This window comes from Halichoerus grypus, chromosome 8, assembly GCF_964656455.1.
Source record: "Halichoerus grypus chromosome 8, mHalGry1.hap1.1, whole genome shotgun sequence".
Lineage (NCBI taxonomy): Eukaryota > Metazoa > Chordata > Mammalia > Carnivora > Phocidae > Halichoerus > Halichoerus grypus.
This window is the reverse complement of record NC_135719.1, coordinates 127,917,872-127,938,301: the sequence shown is the minus strand read 5'-3', so window position 1 is coordinate 127,938,301 and position 20,430 is coordinate 127,917,872.

The following is a 20,430-nucleotide window of genomic DNA, read 5'->3' as shown; positions in this document are numbered from 1 at the left end:
TCTTTTTTTTTTAAGGTTTATTTATTTGGAGAGAGACCACAAGTGGGAGGGGCAGAGGGAGAGGGAGAGAGAATCTCAAGCCAACTCCACACTGAGCACAGAGCCCAGTGTGGGACATGACACAAAGCCCAATCTCACAACCCTGAGATCACAACCTGAGCAGAAACCAAGAGTTGGATGCCTAACCAATTGCACCACCCAGGCGCCCCAAGTGTCTGACTCTTGATCTCAGCAGGGGTCTTGATTGCAGGGTCATGAGTTTGGGCCCCACTTGGGCTCTATGCTGGGCATGAGCCTACTTTTAAAAATTGAAGGAATCAAAGAAACAAAAATGGAAGTTCATTGGTGGTCACCAAAGCTGGGCTGTGGGTATGTAAGGCTTCATTATACTAGTCTCTCTACTTTTATGTGTGTTTGAGATTTTCCCATTGTAAAAAGGGGGGGAGGAGGAAAAAAAAAACCACATAAGTAGCAAGTCAACATTAAGTTGGCTCTATGTATCTTCATTTCATTCTTCATCTCTCACTCTCATGACATGTCATGTTCCAGATACAACAAAACCCATGGTTATCTAATAAAAAAATTCACAATTTATTAACAACACATATTTTATCTAGATGTTAACTTGATTTTGGTTTCCATAAAATCACAAATAGTCAAAAATGACTAAGAACACCACCAATGTATTGTGACAATGCTCTACAACAGAGTAGCCTTCGAGTTGCTAACACATACATTTTATTGAAACGCTACATACCCCCTTTCCTGGACACCTATCCAATTCTTCTTCATACCTCCAAACCCTTTCTTGTATCATTTCCTTTTTCTGGGTGCCCTTCCCCACTTCACCACCTGGAAAACTCCTGCAATATTCATGACAAATGCCAGCTCTATTATGAACCCTTCCCCTCCTTGACCCCTACCTCCCATTCTAAGCAGTCAGCTGCTCCCCACTCTGCCCCCCTGACTCCTTGCATAGACCTCATCATCATGCTACATGGTCATTGTCACCTCTCCTGCTAAATGAGAACTTCTTGGTGTGTTTTCTCTACAGGTATATCACCCAACTCTAGCACATGGCAAGTGCTCAATAAATTCATGAAGAAAAAAATGAGGAAGGGAGGGAGGGAGGGAAACAAAGAAGGTAAAAGCAGAGCCTCCCTTCCTTCCTTTCCATTTCAGAGATTCCCAAGATAATATCTGTGTCCTTGGAGGGCCAGAAGCATTTTATCCCTCACTGCTCACCTCAAGCATCTCCAAGAACCCACTGCCCACCCAGCTCACACCCCACCAGGGTGGACAGTCTCTAAGGAAATGCAAAGTTTCATCATGGAGGTCCCATTTCTCTGCCTCCTCCATTCCCCAATTTAATAGTAATAACATATATAGAATTCAAACTCCAAGTTTCCAAAGAGCTTTGCCCTCTCAGCCCAGACCCTGCAGACCACAAAGGAGGGTAGACAAAGACCCTGTAGCTGTGTTTCTGGGCCTTTCCTGAAGTCTCCCACTTGGGATGAGCTCCAGCAGGATGCTATGTTGTCTTGCAGGATCCAAGGCCCTGATAGAAGCAGGAAACGCGATTATGGCCACTCTTTCCAGCTGATTACTGGCTCGGGCACTCTAACAGCTCTTAGCAAAAATTAGCTCTCCACCATGATGAAGACAGAAACAGCAAGCCCCCCCCCCAAAAAAAAAAGACTAGAGATGGAAAATGTCCAGGAAAAGAACCAAGAGATCAGGTTTATTTTAAATACGGCCAATTAATATATGAGATCATGACAGAATTCAACTCAGCAAATGCACATCAAACTGTGCAGTGCTCTTCCAATGCTACAAAAATAAGGAAGATGAGCTTCCTGTCCCCAAGGTGCTCACAGTTCAGGAAAGGAAAGGGGAGTGTGATACAATGTATTAAGTGCTACATCTGTCCTGTGAGCAGAGTACTGTATGTTAAATGTCTGGAAAGACAGAGAAGCTTCTCAGAGGGGACACAAGTGTGTGTACTGATCACACCTATGGAAAAATGCATTTCTGTGCAGTGACAAGGACATGAATGAAATTTAGAGTAATAAAGTGAATACAGTTCTGTGTTTCTTGTATTCTTTGTCTTGAGGCTACAATTCAACAAGTCTTTCTTTAATTTAGGGGAACATAAAGGACTTAGATCAAGGAGTGAAGCGAGGCTATGTAAGGTAGTTTGGAGGGTCCCATGTAGCCTCTGCCCACTTTGGAAAAACAGATCCCAGCATGAGCTTTTATGAGAAAACAGCCTTGACAGTCACAGTTATGAGTGGAGGCTCTGGACATGGACAGGCTTGGTGCTCTCCATGTACACCAACCCTGCTATTTATCAGCTATGAGACCTTGGCCAAGTTATTTAACCCCTGTAAGCCCCAGTTTTCTCATTGTAAAATGGAGATAATTGTTGAAAGGATTAAATTGAATGATACTGTGGTGTTTCTTAAATGGGGATCCACAAACATGTTTTCTGAGTCTTAATAGTTTTCTTAACCTACATTTTTAATGTAAGGGTTTTCAATTGGCTAGCAGGCTTGAGATTCTAATATTAACATATTCCAGATCCTCCTCTGGCTGACTGCCTCAGAATGAAGTCCTGCTGAAAGATTTCAGTATCAGAGTTTTTGATGCCATTCACGCAAGTGTTGGCAGCAATGACTACTATTTTAATGATGTTGGGCTGGTAAAGAAAGAGACAGAGAGAGGAAGAGAGAGGCTGACTTATATGTAAATGCTACTTTGAGTTAAAGATAGGCCAAATGATGTCATATCACACTGTACAGATGGAAGCTTCAGGGCGGTAGAGTGGTTCAATAGAGAAATTTGTGGGAGAATTGAGTCATCACTCAGCACAAGGGAGCAGTGATATGACAAAAAAAAACCTGTACCCCAGTCATGCACTACAATTCACAGTATGAACAGCTACTCAGTTTCAACAAACATCATCATCTGTCACATTAAATAAATGATGTTGATTTGAATTGTTTTGTGTTGTACTTTTGTTTGCACTTAATTTATAAATTTCATTTTGTCTTGTAGTTGATTAAACACTGCAAGCACAAGAAGCTGAGACCTAGTTGTATGTCAATACATATTTAAGAAACAAAATGATAAAAAAAAAACCACTTAAATCAACTCAAGGAGTTCATGGAAGAATACTTTTCCTTCAAAAGGAGGCCATCTAGTAGTCAGCTTGTTAAAGCACAAGAGAAGTCATGCACAGTGTTTAGCATGGTGTGTAGAAATGGTCATGATTATTAAATACGAAAGAGAAAACTAGGGTTCCAGTGCCTGGTAAGATGGAATAAGCTCACTTTAACCTACTTCCCCCAGTGAATGCAGGTGTAAAGCTTGGGCAGAAGCTTTATGGACAGAATTGGACAGAATACATAGAGTGCCTAGTTGAATACTCTCAAAAGTAACTAGTGAGTTTACCATTTTTTCTAACTGGTATCCTCAAGCCTGAACTCAATGAAGCTCCAAACCCGGAAGGGACACTGGGGCACAGAGAGTGAGTTCCAGGAGAAGCTTTTAGCTCTGGCTTAGGGATCAAGAAAGAGAACTCCTAATACTCAGAGGGAGAACAGAAATTCCCCAGATTTTCTCTTTTTTCCCCTCCATTCTCTCTTACTTCAGTCCCTATACAATCCTGTTGGCAACAACAGAACCCCACAGGAACCAAACTCAGAAAGAAACCTCCCTCCATGATTGGTAGAACCACAGTTCCAAGAGACTAGTGTGAACCTCCATTGTTTTCTTTCCTCTTTGTTTTTCCACTGCTTGGCCCCAGACATGGGCACAGTTGTGAAAGTGGATGGCAAAATAGGATAAATAAAGCCCTTGGTTTCTGACTGAAGGACAGAGAAAGGAGCCCCAGTGACCCAGAAAGTAATAGGGAGGTCATAGAGAGGGAAGAGCTTAGGAAAGTGACCCCATAAAATTGATTATGAATTCCTGGGCTTGCATGCATGGATCAGATTCTAATCAGCACACCAAAGATTTTGAGCACCAAACAGACAGACAGACCACCACTCAGGTCCCAGACTAGCCCCTAGGTGGCACACACATGGGAGAGGTTCAAGTAACACAAAAAGATTTAAAAACCAAACCATCTTTGTTTTGTTGACTGTTTCCTTTGCTGTGCAGAAGCTCTTTATCTTGATGAAGTCCCAAAAGTTCATTTTTGCTTTTGTTTCACTAGCTTTTGGAGATGTATCTTGAAAGAAGTTGCTGTGGGTGATGTCAAAGAGGATACTGCCTATGTTCTCCTCAAGAGGCAACCCACAGAATGGGAGAAGATATTTGCAGATGACACTACAGATAAAGGGCTGGTATCCAAGATCTATAAGAACTTCTCAAACTCAACACCCAAAAAACAAATAATCAAGTCAAAAAATGGGCAGAAGATATGAAAAGACACTTCTCTGAAGAAGACATACAAATGGCTAACAGACACGAAAAAATGTTCATCATAATTAGCCATCAGGGAAATTCAAATTAAAACCACATTGAGATACCACCTTACACCAGTTAGAATGGCAAAAATGGACAGGGAAAGAAACAACAAATGTTGGAGAGGTTGTGGAGAAAGGGGAACCCTCTTACACTGTTGGTGGGAATGCAAGTTGGTACAGCCACTTTGGAAAACAGCGTGGAGGTTCCTCAAAAATTTAAAAATAGAGCTACCCTATGACCCAGCAATTGCACTCCTGGGTATTTACCCCAAGGACACAGATGTAGTGAAAAGAAGGGCCATATGCACCCCAATGTTCATAGCAGCAATGTCCACAATAGCCAAATTGTGGAAAGAGCCGAGATGCCCTTCAACAGATGAATGGATAAAGAAGATGTGGTCCATATATACAATGGAATATTACTCAGCCATCAGAAAGGATGAATACCCAACTTTTACATCAACATGGATGGGACTGGAGGAGATTCTGCTAAGTGAAATAAGTCAATCAGAGAAACTCAATTATCATATGGTTTCACTTATTTGTGGAACATAAGGAATAGCATGGAGGATATTAGGAGAAGGAAGGGAAAAATGGAGGGACGGAAATCGGAGGGAGAGATGAACCATGAGAGACTATGGACTCTGAGAAACAAACAGGGTTTTAGAGGGGAAGAGGGAGGGAGGATTGGTTATCCCGGTGATGGGTATTAAGGAGGGCACACACTGCACGGAGCACTGGGTGTTATACAAAAACAATGGATCGTGGATCACCACATCAAAAACTAATGATGTACTGTATGGTGACTAACATAACATAATAAAATTTTTAAAAAATAAAAAAATAATAATAAATAAAAACCAAACCATCATGGGAACAATAGCCTACAGAAAGTGAGTTAGAACTTGCAGCGTGAACCTGACCAGATAGACTAATTACCTACTAAAACAAAAATATCAACATTCTCCATAAGACTTAAAAAAGACCCAGAGTCTCATAATGAAATGTTCAAAACATTCAGGATATAATCCAAAATTATTTGACATGTGAAGAACCAGAAAATTTTCAGTTCATTTGGGAAAAGACAATCAATAGATATCAACACCTAGATGACGCAAAAAAAATTGAACTTATCAAATAAAGACTTTAAAGCAGCTATTATAAAAATGTTCCAACACATAATACTAACACCCTGGAATAAATGTAAAAATAGAAAATTTGAACAAAGAAATGGAAGATGTTAAGAAGAACCAAATGCAAAGTTTATAAGTGAAAAATACAGTATGGACTCAATAGCAGAGTAGGCATGACAGAGGAGAGTCAACCAACTGGAAGACAGATAAATTCAGTTATCCAAAATGAAAAACAGAGATAAATAAAATGGGAAAAATAATGAAGAGAGCCTTAAGAGCCTATGGGACACTAAGTGAAGTTCTAGTATTTGTGTTATTAGAGTCCCAGAGAGGAGAAATAGTATGCTGCTGAAAACTTTTTGAAGAAATAATGGTTGAAAACTTTTAAAATCTGGAAAAAGAAATAAACCTACAATTTCAAGAAGATCAGCAAACCCCAAACACCAAAAACCCAAAGAAACTCATGCCCAAACATATCATAGCCAATTTGTTGAAAACTAAATACAAAATAAAAGCCTTGAAAGCAACCAGAGAAAAACAACACATTATCTATAGGAAAACAAGAATTCAAATGACTGTGGATTTATCATAAGAAATCATGGAGACCAGGAGGGGTGTAACACCCTTCTGAAAGTAAAGAACTGCCAACCAGGATTCTACACTCATCAACTAAGGTGAAATGATGACCTTTTCAGATGAAGGAAAACTAGGAGAATCTATTGCCAGCCAACCTGCTCTAGTAGAACTGCTAAAGGAATTTCTTCAGACAAAATGGAAATAATACCAGAAGAAAATCTGGAACATCCAAATGAAGGAAGAGCAACAGAAAGGGCAAATATCTGGTGAAGCATGAAAAAACTATTCTTCATCTCCTAAATTCTTTAAAGTATGTTTGATAATCAAAAGTAGACTTATAACATCATCTGGTGAACTTTTCAATGTACCTAGATGTACTATGTAAAACAACCATAACATAAAACAGGGAGAATAGAGGGGTTGACAATTTCTAAGATTTCGACATTCTACTTAAAATGGTAAAGTACTGCCTCTAAGTAGTTTGTGAAAAGTTAAAATGTATATTGTAATCCCTAGAGTAGCCACTAAAAAAATGTACAGACATATACTCAAAAAATAATTAAAATGAAATACTAAAAACTGTTTAAGTAATCTAAATAAAAGTAAGAAAGGGGGATTTGAGGGGAAAAAAAGAGGGTGCAAACAGAAAATGATAAAATGGTCGACCTAAGTCAAAAGTTATTAATAGTTACATTAAATGAAAGTGGTCTAAACATATCAACTAAAAGACAGATGCTGTCAGAATAGGTTTTTTTTTAAACTCATGACCCAATTATATGCTGTCTACAAGAAACTCACTTCAAATATAATGATAGGGCTTAGTTAAAAAATAAAAATAAGGGGAAGGGTATACTGGGCAAACACTAATCAAAAGAAAGAGTGGCAATATTAATATCAGACAAAAAAAATCAGAAATGAGAAAATTACCTGGTCAATTCACTGAGAAGAAATAGCAACCTTAAATTTGAACCTAACAACAGAACTTCCAAACACATGAAGCAAAAATTGAAAAGAACTGAAAGAAGAAGTAGGCAAAATCTATAATATAGCTGGAGACTTGAATACTCTTAATGATAAATGGAACTAGTAAACAGAAAAACAGCAAGAGTATAGATGAACTACACAACACCATCAAAAACTGGATCTAATTGACATTTATAGAACCCTCCACCCAACCACAGAAAAATACACATCCTTCTCAATAGGACAGTTCACCCAAGAACAGCAGAATACACATTCTTGGACCATTCACAAAGATAAACCATGTTGTGGGGTCATAAACTTTAACAAGCTTAAAAGAATTGAAACAATACAAAGAATGTTGTCTGACCATACTGGAATTAAACTAGATCAGTAATAGAAAAATAACAGGAAAATCTCCAAACACTTGGAAATTAAACAACACAAGAGCACACTTCCAAATAACACAGGGGTCTAAGACAAGCCTCAAGAGAAACTAGGAAATATTTTTAACTAAATAAAAATGAAAATACAACATACCAAATTTGTGAGATATAACTAAGGCAGTACTTCTAGAGAAATTTATAGCATTAAATGATTATATTGGAATATAATCAAGGTTTCAAGTCAATAATCTAGGTTTTCATAGTAAGAAACTAGAAAAAGAGCAAAATAAACAGAATAGAAGGAAGAAAATAATAAAGATAGCTGAAATCAAAATTGAAAACAAAAAGAAATTAATAAAAACCAAAAGCTGATTATATGAAAAGATAGAAAAAAATTGAAAACTTCTAAAAAAAAAAAAAAAACTGACCCAAAAGAGAGAAGAGACACAGGTTACCAATATCAGGATTGAAAGAGGTGCTAGCACTATAAGCCCCACAGACATTAAAAGGATAGTAAGGAAATACAATGAACAATTCTACACATATAAACTCAAGAACTTAGCTGAAATGGATCAAATCTTCAAAAATCACGAACTACCCAAACTCACCTGAAATGAAATAGTTAACCCCAATAGTATTATCACTATTAAAGAAATTGAATTTATAATTTAAAACCTTCCCAAAAAATGTAATCCACAGGACTAGATCATTTCACTGACAAATTCTACCAAACATTTAAGAATAAATAATACCAATTCTGACAGTCTCTTCCAGAAAATAGAAAAGGAAGGAGCATTTCGTCTCAATTTATGAAGGTACCATTACACTGATACTAAAAACCAAAGCCTGTATCTGCCCCAAAAAAAAGAGTAAAAAGAAAAGAGAAAAAGAAAGAAAACTAGAGACTAATATCCCTCATAAACATAGATGTAAAATCTTCCAAAATATATTAGCATATTAAATCCAGGAAAATATAAAAAGACAATTGGAGTTTATTCTGGAAATGCAAGGATGATTCAATATTGGAAAATCAATACATGCAATCCATGCAATCCACCATATCAATAGCCCAAAGAAGAAAAACCTTATGATTATATCAATTGATGCAGTAAAGCATTTAACAAAATTCACCTTTAACCACGCTTTTAAAAATCCCAGCAAACTGGGAATGCAAGGGAAATTTCTCAACCTGATAAAGGGCATCTAAGGAAACCCTACAACTAACACATTAATGGTGAGAAATTGAATTCTTTTCCCCTAAGACTGGGAAGAAAACATACTTTCATCAGCCCCATTCAACTGGAAATCTTAAGAGACTGAAAAGGAAGAAATAAAACTGACTTCATTCACAAACAACAATTTTCTAGTTAGAAAATCCTAAGGAATCAACAACAACAACAACAACAAAATTCCTGGGAACAGTAGTGAGTTTAGCAAGGTCACGGGCTACCAGATCAACACAGAAAAATCAATCATATTTTCTAATACTAGTAAAAATACATGCCATTTATAATATCAAAAAAAATTACTTAGTAAAAATCTAACAAAATATGCATAGGACCTATATGCTGAAAACTACAAATTTGGCTTAAATAAATGAGACACACCACGCTCATGAACTAGAAAAGTCAATGTAATAAACATGTCTGTTTTTCCCAGATTGATCAATAGATTCAATACAACTTCAATCAAACTCCCAGCAGGATTTTTGTATAGATTTGGGCAAGCTAATTCTAAAAATTGTGTGGAAAAGCGAAGGAACAAGAATGGTACTATGGACTGAATGAATGTGTCCCCTCCAAAATGTGTATGTTGAAACCTTAATTCTCAATGTGGTAGTATTTGGAGATGGAGCCTTTGGGAGATCATGAGGTCTTGAGGGTGGAGTCCTCATGATGGGATTAGTGCCCTCATAAGAGACAGGGGAGAGTTTGCTTCCTCTCTCTCTGTCATGTGAGGATACAGCGAGAAGGCAGCCATCTAGGAAGCAGGGAGAGGACCCTCGCTAGAACCCAACCACGTCAACACCCTGTTCTTCGACTTTCAGCCTCCAGAGCTGAGAAACAAATGTTTGTTGCTTAAGCTACTCAGTCTATAGTACTCTGTTACAACAGCCCAAACTGATGAAGACAATTAGCTTAAATAATTTTGGAAAATAAAAAATAAGATGGAAGAAATCACACTACCCAATTTTAATAGTCTCTACAAAGCTACAGTAGTCGACATGGTATCAGCAAAGAAAGAGACATACACACATAACAATGAAATAGAATAGAGTCCAGAAATAGAACCACACAAATAGGGCCAACTGGTTTTTGACAAAGGTGCCAAAGCTATTCAATGGGGAAAGGACAGTCTTTTCGGCAAATGTGTTGGAACAACTGGACATCCATATGCTAAATAAAACATAGCAACTTCAAATTAAATTTCACACCACATTAAAAAGTTCACTCAAATAAATCATAGACCCAAATAAAAGATATAAAACTTGTTGAAGAAAACTTAGGTGAAAATCTTTGACATCTGAAGTTCGGAAAAACGTTCTTAGATTTAACACCAAAAATATAATCCATAAAAGAAAAAATTGAGGGGCACCTGGGTGACTCAGTACGTTAAGCATGGGACTCTTTATTTCAGCATAGGTCATGATCTCAGGGTCATGAGATTGAGCCCCACAGTGCGCTCCACACTAGACGTGGATCCCACTTAAGATTATCTCGCTCCCTCTCCCTCAGTCCCTACACCCCCCCCCCCCGACGTGGGCAAGCGCATGCATGCACACGCATGCATGCGCTCTCTCAAAAAAAAAAAAAGAAAAGAAAAATTGAAAATCAGACTTCTTCAAAATGGAAGAATTTTGATCTGCAAAGAATACGGGTAAGAGAATGAAAAGACAAACTACAGTTTGGGAGAAACTAGTTTCAAATCACATATACAACAAGGACTTGTATAAAGAATTCTCAAAATTCAACAATATAAAACCAAATAACACAATTTTTAAATGGAAAAGAACTAAAATAAACACTTCACCAAAGAGGATATATGGATGTTTATTAACCATTAGGACAATGCAAATTAAAAATCACAGTGACTTGCCCACCACACACCTATTAAATGGCTAAAAAGTTTTAAAGTACCCAAAATACCAAGTGCTAATGAAAATGTGGAGTAACTGGAACTCTCTGACCTTGCTGGTACAAATGCAAAATTGTGTGGTCACTCCAGAAAATAGTCCAGCGGTTTCTTATGAAACATACACTTACTAGCAATCCCACTTCTAGTTATTTATCCTAAAGAAATGAGAACTTATGTTCACACAAAAACCTAAACATAAATGTTTACAGTGGCTTTGTTCATCATTGCCAAAAACTGGAAACAACCTAAATGTCCTTCATCAGGAGAACACTGAAACACACTGTAGTAAAGCCATGTAAATGCCGCTGTATTACCCCTCAACAGTAAAAATTAACTGATTATACACATGACAACTTGAATGAAACTCAAAGGTATCATGCTCAGTAAAAAAAAAAAAAAAAAAAAAGCCATCTAAAAGATTACACATTCAGGGCACCTGGGTGGCTCAGTCAGTTAAGCATCTGCCTTCGGCTCAGGTCATGATCCTGGGGTCCTGGGATCGAGCCCCATGTCAGACTCCCTGCTCAGTGGGGAGTCTGCTTGTCCCTCTCCCTCTGCCCCTCCTCCTGCTTGTGCTCCCTCTCTCTCTCAAATAAATAAATATTTTTTTAAGTTTACATACTCTATTTTTCCATTTATAGGACACTCAAAACACAAAACCATAGTGATGGAAATTAGACAGGTAAGTGGAACAATGTGATAGAAGGTATAAACATGGAGGGGCACTGTTCTGACCAGTAGGGTGGTTACATAAATCCACATATGGGCCAAAATTAATAGAACTATACATACATACAAAAAACAAATTTTATTATATAATAATTTTTAAAATAAAAAAAACTGTAAAGGAATATTAACCTCTAAGACAGACATGCTATATCAACTCAAAGCCAAGAATACATCGCCTCCCAGTCCCTGCCCTCATTCTTGCAAATAGCCTGCAAGTTTCTCTAGGGCTGTGGGTTGCCAAGACACACCAAGCTTCAGGGTTCAGAAGCCATTCAGGGGCAGATATCTGCCCTATCGGAGAACTCACCTATTAGGTTGTCAAGAACTTTAGCAAATACATTAACTGGAAGATGATTCCTAGCATTAGAAACTGATACTTCACTTACCAAATGGTTTATTTGCAAAGGGAACTATCTAGTCCCCTTGAGTTTATATACAGATTGTACATTAAATGCCAAAGAAATTTAAAACTAAAACAATGGGGCCACTGCTTACTGACCCCAAACTAAAGTGATGCCCTACACAGCTCTGAAAGTAGTAGGTAAAGCAGTGAGAAAATTGAATGAAATCTACCAATATTTGAGGTACACACAAATTTGAGAATCCATTGCCTGTAAGATGTATTCAATAGGTGCTTGACCCAGCAGAAAACACAAGCCCAGTGGATGGAGAATCACCCCCACTAAGACCTGAATTGCTTTCTTCTCAAAACAAAAAGAGAAAAGTGGAGAGACCCACCCCCCTCCTCCTTTCCTTTCCCAGCCTCTTGCTTTCATCATTATTCCCGGGCAGCAAATCTCACGAACCTACTGTCAAAACTTTGCACAGAGACCGGAGAAACTTTCAGGTCTCTGTCCAGAAGATTCTCTGCCTAGCTCATCTCATTTTCTCATCAAACCATGAAGTAGGTCCTTGTATCATTTCGGAATGATTTTGGCTTCAAGGAACAAAATAACTAACTCCCAGTAACATTAACAAACAAGGGTTTATTTTTCTGACACGAAACATGGGCAGTCGATGGCTTTGTCTTAGCCACCCCTATGCTGTAAGGACGCTGGTTAGGTGTCTCCACATCCTCACGGTCTCTTGGTAATAAAATGACTGCCAAAGCCATAACATTAATCAAATTTCCACCATAAGAAGCAGAGGGCAGCATGATCAGGGAGGTTCTTCCCACTCACCTACTTTACATCAAGAAGGAAACAGGTGTCAGAGCAAAATGATGCTCCTTGCCACCTTCTCTTATCAGGGAAAGAAACTCTTCCCCAGAATCACCCCAGAAATATTCCCTTTCATCTCATTGGCCAGAGCTGATCATAGGTTCATTCCTGGATCAGGAACTGGGTCCACCTCCCTAGAGATCATAGGAAGTGATACTTGAACAAAATTGATATTCTGTTGGCAGAGGGGAAAAGGAGGGAATACAGCGTGTCTGCCACTGCACTGTTACTGTTCCCTCTTTTTTACGGGTGAGAAAACTGTGGCTTAGAAAGGATAAGAGACTTGCCCAAGGTCACCCAGCTGGTAAATGCTGAAGCCAGGTTTCAAACCCAGTTCTGTCCGACTGCCAAGCCTGTGCTCTGACTCTCTGTCACTGCCTCTGTGGGATGCATTTGATGCAGTGACCAATTCCTTCCCCCCTGGAGCGGCAAGCTGGAGGGCTAGTCGTCATTGTACTGCTAATGACATCCCAGGTCTTGGATGGAGGACGGAGCAAGGGTCCCACTGTGGATCAACATCTGGGCCATCCTGCATGTGCCTCCCTGACCGTAATTATATTGGCTACCTGGCCTCTGCCATAGGGGGCAGGTCTGTGAAAGCGCCCTCTTCCTGCAGTTCTGCCTTCCTTGGCCTCTCCCTACTGACCTCTGTTTTCCTCCTTGAATGTGCCTTTAGAGATTATCAAGCAGAACCGAATGTGCCTCTAGAGATTATCGAGCAGAACCGAGCTGCGCTAGAAATTCTGCCCCTCTGCCTCACTCCTTTCCTTGCCTCTCTAGGCTGTTTCCTTGGCCCTTTCTGTCTGCTCATCTTCTCTTTGTTGGTTTTCCCAGGGACCCTGACACCTAAAGTAACTCAAAAGTCACTATATATGATTCTACTGCAAACATATCCTCCCCTGAAGTGAGGGCTGCAGACTGTATTTCAATGAGAAAATAATTTAGCAGGTAATAAATTTTCCCTTCTTTCTCTGTGTTCCTAGTGGGCCTTGAAATTAGCAAGAACCAAATGTCACATTAATTTTACTGTCAGGGGCCAGCGCTAAGGGTGACATCGTAACATCTCCCGGGATTGGGATCCATTAGCCTGAGGACCACTGGAGAAAGGGAAGCTGACACTCATCGCGAGCAGGTCTCATGTGAAGCCCTGTTGTGTTTTTTCCTGGGCAGTTTCCCAAGAGGATAGAGCTGGGCTCTAAAACGTTAAAGGTGTTATGGTTTGGGGTGTGGACATGAATAGATTTTCCAACACTTTGGTCATGTTCTCAACACACTGCTTGTATCTCCATCCCTCTTTCAGGAGGGCTTGTGGGGAAAGAGGATCTTGTCGTGTCTAAGTGATAGTCTCTCTGTTCCAAAAGAATTCCTGCAACATTACTGAGTGGGACTAGGAAGGATTAGCAAGTCCTCGGATTGCTTGAGCAATAAAGATATACTCCCATGGGCCTTTTCATTTGGAACTCAGTCTTAGTCAATATCAACATCTTATGGCTAGTCGATAAATATCAGTTTCAACCGCAGTGGAAGAAGCGTCAATGCCTGCTGCCGGCAACTTAGTTTATGGTGAACCAAGACCTCGAACGAGGCTTTAAATTTGCTGATGCTTTTTTCTGTGGGGTTTGTCGTGGCTCACCCAGCCAGATCGATTCGATGCGTCGTGCTGGGGAAGAGGAAAAGGTTTATGGCTCTCAGAGTATTAAGCAAGTTCATTTCACGCTGATGTTGCGACAGAGGCCAGGGGAAGGTTTACAGAAGCGGCATTCATCAAGCCAGCTGGTCGCCCACGACAGCCCTCAGGCTTGGAACAGAGAGACCCAGAAGGGAGGGGCTAGCGGCTGGCAATTCACAGGGAGAATTATGGCTTCTCTGGCAGAGGCCAGGTAGCCAAGAGGGGAGAGGGTCTGGAGGCTCTGATGGCTCACAGCCTGCAGAGAGGAACCAGAAGCAGGCAGTAGCCTAGTTCGCTTTAGCTATCAGGAGCTATTTGGAACAAGGACATTTTCCCCTCCCCAGAGTTTATGGCAGATTGAATGCAAAAATGGCCCTAATTCTCCATCCTTCCCACACCACTTGCAATGTGACTCGGTAGTTCCTCCCATCAAGGGGTTGAGTCTATTTCCCTGTTCTTTGAATCTAGGTTGCCTTGTAACTTACTTGGACCAACAGACTGCAGCAGCACGAGTGGGCAGCAATGTCTCAGTTCCAAGCCTAGGCCTCGAGAGACCTCGCCCACTCCCCCACACCCCCTCTCTGTCTCCATCATGAGAACAAGAACAGCTAGCCTTCTGGAAGCTGAGGGAGCACGTGGAGAAGAGCTGCGTCTCCCCAGCTGAGGTCATCCTAGACCAATCAGCCTCCCGCCAACCTGCCAACGGACCACAGATGCGTAAGCAAGCCCAGCTGAGCCCAGCCCAGATCCGCAGAGCTGGCCAACCAATCCATAAACCCGTGAGCAATGATAAATGGTGATTATTTTAAGTCACTGAGATTCGGGGAGTGGTTTTTTATGTAGCATTATGATGTCAATAGATAACTGATACCAGGTTCATCCAATTATTTTAGTAACCACAACAATGCCCAGGGTAAAAACACCCCAGGCCCTGAACATTAGGGTCCCTGATTCTCTAAGGACCAGAGTTCTACCAGCTGGTGCTAAAAACCTAAAGTTTATATACATATGCAACAAAAAACCTGCAAGGTCAGACCACCCCTTCCTCAATGGACTGCCAGCACAAGGTCATTCACATTTGCCCAATTTAACTTATTCTTAAGGGCAAAGGTCACAACTTCCAAGACAACCAGTCCAGCTTTAGCTCCAGGACAACACAGCTCTTTTTTTCTGTAATGGATGGGCAAATGCTCATCTGGCCTCCACCTCCCCAATCTGCCTCTCTGAGTCACTGGACCATTTGGTGCAAGGGGCAAGGTCAGCATTCCAGGCTGAAGAGAAAAGGGGACCGAAGGGTATCTGTACTAGTCACCTATGGCCACTGTAACAACGGACCACAAACTTAGTCTTAAACAACACCCATTTATTAACCAACTGTTTTAGAGGTTCGAAGCCTGATATGGATCGCACCGAGCTAAAACCAAGACGTTGCCAGGGCCACCTACCTTTCTGGAAGCTCTAGAGGAGAATCTTGCTCCTTAGCTTTCCAGCTTCTAGAGGTTGCCCTCACTGTGGTGGCTCATGACCCCCTGCTTCCATCTTCAAAGCCAGCAACCGTGGATCAAATCCTTCTCATCTGGCAGCTCTCTGACCTCTCCTGCCTCCCTATTCTCCTTTTAAGGACTCAAGTGATTAAATTGGACCCAATCAGATAATCCAAGGTCATCTCCCCATCTCAAAGTCCTTAACCTTAATCACAGCTTCAAACTCACGTTGGCATTTTAAAATAACATCATCACAGGTTCCAGGGATTAGAACATGAGCATCTTGGGGGTCCATTATTCTGCCTACCACAATTACACTGCGATTTCGTATAACGAGGACTAAGAGACAGGAAAGTTTTCTTTTTCTTGGCTATCTCCATGGAACTGATGGGCCAACACCTGGAATTCTATAAAATGGGCTCATGCTAAAGGAGGGAGAGATGGAAGTGGGTTAATAGCATCCCATAACTCATCCACAGAGCTGCAGAACATCCCTTCCTCCCTGAAATGCTGGTCTCATTATTAAGGCTGTAGGATCTGGCTCCCAGTTCAAGGGCAGGACTAGATGGCCTTAGCCCAGCAGCCATGCAGCTCACCATGCTGTCCTGATCCACACAGAACTTCCAGAAGCTGGTGATGCCCTTGTGGCAATTCATGGAGGCCATTCAGGAGCCGTAGAAGACTGCCACCAACAAGGTCCTTTCCCCACTTACCGATCCCTTGTGCTAAGAGTTGAGGGGCTCCCGAGGTGGATCTGAAGAGATTCTGCCCTCAAAGCTCTTACAGACTAGAGGATTACACAAAACATGCATTTCAATAAGGGACTATTTAAAATTTTAGAGAAAAGCACTGCAAGCAACAAACAGATAAAATGTGATAGAAGTTCAAAGGAGGAAAAGCTGGGGAGCATGCACAGTGGATTGGGAGAGGAGAAACGAAGAAGAATCTGGCGAGGCTTTTTGGAAAACATTAAGGAAGCATGTTCTACATTTTATAGTTTAAGCTGGGGTAGACAAACTTCTGCAAAGGGGCAGATAGTAAATATTTTAGGTTTTGCAGGTCATATGGTCTCTACTACTCAACTCTGCTGTTACAGTACAAAAGGAACCACAGATAAGTGACTGTAGGGCATGGCCGTGTGCCAATGAAACTTTATTTATAAAAATGGGCATTGGGCCATATTTGGCCCACGAATGGTAGTTGGCTGATCCCTGTTTTAAGCCATGCTGTGGGCATCCAGTGAGCGTTTGCATAACCATGGAAAGATTTATAGAAGATCTAATGCTTGGGTTAAGCTTTGATGAATGGAGAGAACTTGACTATGAAGGAAAATTGGGAAGAAGGTAAAATTAACAATTTTTATGAGATACTGAAGAGACCAGGCCCTCAAGGGTTGCAAATAGAGGATTTGGGATAGGGGGAAAACTTGAAATACAGCTAGTTTGAGTAGCGCTGTTTTATGAAGAACTTCAATAGACAAGTCATTTAGATGTAAGACAATGGGAACTAGGGAGCCCTTGATAGTTTTTGAGCTGGAAAGTTATGGTATGCAAATACTTTTCAGATCACTGAATAAGTTTAAGGATTGGCCTCTGGGGCTATGCAAGCATGCAAGCAGAGGTCCTGAGCTCTTGTCCCCATGGGATAGAAACTTGCCCCTGTCTCTAGCCAGCAAGCGGTCGTGACACCACCTGCTCCCACACACAGTTGGAACCTCACACATAACTGGGCCCAGATCTGCAGAAGATTCTAGCTGCCCATTAAGGTGTGGGTCTGGCTTCTCCAAAGCATTGGACACTTTTGCCTTCCTATCCTCTGTGAGGGGACCCCTGTCTCCATCCCTTCCCCTGCTCCCTCCCCCATTTCTCCACCTCAGAGGCTTCCTGCTGCTGTGAATCACATGTCGTAACAAATGAGTTACCAAAGGCTCCAACAAGCTGCTCATCATTGTCCCCAGCAGGAGAAAAGCAGCCACGACCTGGAGCTGGGACCTTGTTAAGAGTTTGTAATGAGCTGACGGGGAAGCTATTTCTGCCTGATTAGAATTCTAATGCGCTGCTGACTAGGTGAGCTCTCTCCCCAGCACCCCCACCCCTCTCCCTGCTCCAAGCAGAGCTCCAGGCAGGAAACGGTTCTCTGCCAGCAGTTAAGACCATAAAGAACAAACACAAAGCAGCCCCAGAAACTCCCTGTCCATCCTTCTCTTCCCTCTTCTGAAGGGGATGCCTCCATCTTACTCATTTTTCCAAGCACACCGACAACTGCCACCTGCTAACAACCTAATGACGCCACCTGGACCTATCCATAACTGGTCACCGGGTGCCCACGGGTCCTGGCAAGGTCCCCACTCAGAGAGAGATGGAAAGGCAGGAGAACACAGCCTCCGACTAGTCACTGGAAAGATGAGGCCAAAGGCCAAATTCCCACAGCAACCAGTCGGAGTGAAGTCTCCAGCGCAAAGAATTTTCCCCAGGTTCAATTCAGAGAATATTTTGATATCCCCATTTTCTTCCAGTTGACTGGCTTTAGAAAGCATCTGGATTAGTTCCAGTGTGAACTGATTCACCACAATAATGATTTTTAGAAGGAAAATGAAAACTCAAAACATATTCACAGTTGAATAAAAAAACAATCTTTGGGTTCAGTTTGGGATTCAGGTTGTACTTATGTTCAAGTCCTTGTATCAGAGGAACCTGAATTTTTTTTTATTATGTTATGTTAATCACCATACATCGTTAGTTTTTGATGTAGTGTTCCATGATTCATTATTTGCATATAACACCCAGTGCTCCATGCAGAACGTGCCCTCTTTAATACCCATCACCAGGCTAACCCATCCTCCCACCCCCCTCCCCTCCAGAACCCTCAGAGGAACCTGAATTTTTGACAGCTTAAGAGATTTTTCACGTAGGCCTAGGTTATGAATGCAGGGAAAAGGACATTTTGGGGTGACAGAAAAAGAAAGTCGCTCCAGATTTGGTAAATCCCCCTGGGGTGCCTGGGTACAGCTCAGTCTGGCCCCTCTGCTTAACAAGGGAAGCTCCTATGAATGCAGGGAAAAGGACATTTTGGGGTGACAGAAAAAGAAAGTCTCTCCAGATTTGGTAAATCCCCTTGGGGTGCCTGGGTACAGCCCAGTCTGGCCCCTCTGCTTAACAAGGGAAGCTCCTATGTCATTCCAAAAGGAATCATGACCGAGGAGTCCCTTTGCTGTTCCCACCACAAAAGTAGGCTTCTGTTCCAGGCTAAATCACAAAGCATGAGACATTTTTTGCTCCCACCAAGCAAATCACACCAGAGCAGGTTTTCTCAACCTTGGCTGTACATTGTTATCACCTGGGGAGCTTCCCAAAATGTCAATTCCAGGGTTTGCCCCCCAGAGATTCTGATTTAATTGGTCTGGGGTATGGCTTGGGTATTGAGACTTCCCAGTGTGTAGCTAGAGCAGAGAACCACGGGTCTAGAGTAATGCTTCTCAAACATCCACGTGTACTTGAATATCCTGGGATCTTGTTAAAATCAGATTCTGATTCACTAGATCTGAGATGGGCCTGAGATTCTGCATTTCTTCTAACAGGCTCCTGGGGATGCCCATGCTGCTGGTCCTTGGACCGTTTTGAGTAGAAAGGATCTAAAATATACCATCTGGAAGTGCTACTACATTTATCAGACCCTGTATTTTCCAGGACTCTGTCAATGATCATCAATTGAAATCCAACTCAACTTGGAATAAGAAAAAGGAGGAATTTATTGGTACAAATAAATAGGAAATCCAAGGGTAGGACTGGCTTTAGGCACGGCTGCATCCGGGAGCTCAAATTTTGTCACTAGGACCTTCTGCTTCTATTTTGCTTGCCCCTGAGTTTGTTCCATTTTCAGGCAGGCTCTCTCCATGTGGCAACAAAGATGGTCCAAGTAGCTCCAGGCTTACCTCATTCACACAGCCAGCGATGAGAGGGAAAGGAGCCTGCCCCCCTCTCCCTCAACATCCTTACTGATCCTTGAAAACGATTCATTTTCCCCAGCTTGGGTCATGTCCCCACTGCAGGTTGGGGACTGGCAGAGTTCTATGGTTAACAGGCTCACCTGAAACACAGGTATTGGGGGATGACAGTTTCCCAAAGGAAAGGATGCAGAGCAAACCACAAAGGAGCTGATGGCTTACATGAGCACAACAGTTACGTGCCAGAAGCTCCTTAGACTTCCACTACAATCTCCCCTTCTCTGGCCATGAGTTCTCACCCACCACGACTCTTCTCTGCTCCTCACAAATGGGCTGAGGCCCTCCCTATTACTCAGCAGATTTGCTCTGGTCACATGCTGGCATCCTGGGTGAGCAGAACCCAAAAAAGGAGTCCTTACAACTCCAGATAACTCCAGCTTCCTCCATCCCTTCTCACCTCCACAACCAGGAGAGGAAAAAAACCAAGGAACGGACAGTGTTCTAGGGATGGAAAAAAATGTTCAGAGATCAAGCTAAATCGCTCCATTTCACAGATGAGAACACTGAGGCTCAGGGTAGCTGAGTAACTTGTCCAAGAGCACTCAGGCAAGTCAGGTTTTGACCCCAGTCCAGACTTTATGATATTTATATTGTCTCCTCTGAAATCAGCACCAGTCTAGTCCAGGCCTTGGGCCTCCTTTGGGTTTAAAAACTATTTTTGGC